The sequence below is a fragment of the Phocoena sinus genome, chromosome 13 (genome assembly GCF_008692025.1).
Source record: "Phocoena sinus isolate mPhoSin1 chromosome 13, mPhoSin1.pri, whole genome shotgun sequence".
Classification (NCBI taxonomy): domain Eukaryota; kingdom Metazoa; phylum Chordata; class Mammalia; order Artiodactyla; family Phocoenidae; genus Phocoena; species Phocoena sinus.
Window position 1 is genome coordinate 16,441,612 of NC_045775.1, and position 2,262 is coordinate 16,443,873.

A 2,262-nucleotide genomic window follows, 5' to 3' on the forward strand; every position below is an offset into this window, starting at 1 on the left:
TTTGTCTTTGGATGTGGGGTCTCTTTTTTGGTGAGTTCCAGTGTCTTCCTTTCAATGATTGTTCAGCATTTAGTTGTGTTCCCAGTGCTCTCGCAAAAGGGAGTGAGGGCACGTCCTTCTGCACGTCCTTCTACTCTGCCATCTTGAGCCAATCTCCGAGTTTGTTGATTTAAATTGTAAAAATCATGCACTTATTTGGGTGTGTATAATACCTCTTCACTGGTCATAGTTTGTATCTCACAATGTGTGAATCACCTGCTAGGACCTGAATCTGGTTACAGCTAAAGAAGTAATGAAAGGTGGTGAGGATATGTCCTCAGGACAATCAGCAGGCAGCTCTATTCCAGGAGGGGCCATTAGAAGTGCATTAAGCAAGGGAAAATTAACCCCCTCAGGCTACTTGACAAACTGTAGGAATTAATGTTCACCACCTTTGCTGAAATCACCTCATATGTCCTCATCCCAATTTTCAGAGCCCCTCTTATATCCATTCAATGCCTTAAATTTAATATGAGAGCTTACAAAATTGAGAATTCAATTTTAATTATAATTCAGCCATCTGTAGGATTAAACTTTGGGTTTGGTTTTTCAAAAACCGTGAGCCTGTAGCTCTAGGATGTAAGTGGTTTCCTTAAGGCAGCCAATGAAACCTCCAAGCCCTTGCTGTATTAGTTTTCTCTTGCTGCATAACAAATTACCACAAACTTAGCAGTTTGAAACAACCTGCATTTTATTCTATCTCACAGATTCCACGTGTCAGTATTCCAGGTACAGCTTAGCCGAGTCCCTGGTTTAGGGCTGCACAAAGCTACAGTCAGGACTTCTGATGGAACTGGCACCTCAGATGAGGTGCAGGTCCTCCTCCAAACTCACATGTTTCTTGGCAGAATCCATTACTTTGCAGCTGTAGAAATCATGATGGCTTGTTTCTTTAAAGCCAGCAGAAGGATCTCTCTCCAGTCTGCTACGATGGAGTTTTCTATAACATCGTGTAATTGCATTATGATGGGATCTGTACATTTTCATGTTCTAGTAAGTCACAGGTTCCACGCGGACTCAAAGGATGAAGATCATACAAGGGTCCAATTCACTGGGGATCACACGCAGACCTTGAACTGGAAATTTAAAGCCCCAGATTCATCATTTTATTTTTCCAATTTCTCTGGTGCACTTAGAGCTAACCTATCAACCATATCATACAACTTATTTTTCCTACAATTTTCTATGACTGCAAATACTTGATCACATTCTATGGGTCCTTAATTAAAGGTGTATACAGGGCTTCCCTGGTGGCGCAGTGGTTAAGAATCCGCCTGCCAATGCATGGGACATGGGTTTGAGCCGTGGTGCATGAAGATCCTACATGCTGCGGAGCAACTAAGCCCGTGCACCAGAACTACTGAGCCTGCGTGCCACAACTACTGAAGCCCAAGCGCTTAGATGCTGTGTTCTGCAACAAGAGAAGCCACCACAATGAGAAGCCCGTGCACCGCAACAAAGAGTAGCCCCTGCTCACCACAACTAGAGAAAGCCATGCACAGCAACAAAGACCCAATGCAGCCAAAAATAAAATTTTAAAAAAGGTATATACAGGTGATTGATTAATGCATGGCATGAACTAATAGAGTATCCGTTACCATTGTAGATAGGGTCAGGAACACCTTTTAACTTTCTCATCAAGTCAGAGGATCAATTCCAGAAACCCAGAACCAATTCAGAGAAGTCATTATTTTATTTTATTTTTATTTTTTTAAAGTGTTCTTTGATTTCTTTTTTGTTTTTTTTGGCCATGCCACTCAGCTTGAGGGATCTTAGTTCCCTGACCGGGGATTGAACCCAGGCCTCTGGCATTGGAAGTGCAGAGTCCTAACCACTGGACTTTCAGGGAGTTCTCACCATCATTTTAAAGAATATGACTGCTGCTTCACATTGGTCCTTTAATCTTGTGAAAAATGTCTTTTGTGGCCCACATGAACCCAGAACTCTGCAGGGAAGGGTAGTTTTCACTTAGCTACGTTGACACGATACCAGTCCAGTACAGTGGGACACTAAAGGCTGACTAGAAGTTGGAGTTGTGCGTGTACTATGACAACTGAGGTCAAGTCCTCTGTTCTAGACACTGCTATGGTTCTTGGGCCATGTGTCTGCCCAGATGTAGTGATTTCATAGAGGTGCTAAGATGCTACGTTCTGTGAAGAAGGCTCTTTACCAACTGTCCAGGTTCCTGGTCAGGGCTGATTTGATTTAGTCAATCAGGCCCTT

At 42.9% G+C, this 2,262-nt stretch overlaps 1 non-coding gene across 1 annotated transcript; it reads right to left on the minus strand.

Moving 5' to 3' along the window:
- Positions 1-1,815: 1,815 nt before the first annotated feature.
- On the minus strand, positions 1,816-1,888 carry TRNAG-UCC. The gene has a single exon. It is a non-coding gene; the product is annotated as a tRNA-Gly (tRNA).
- Between the last annotated feature and the right edge of the window lie 374 nt (positions 1,889-2,262).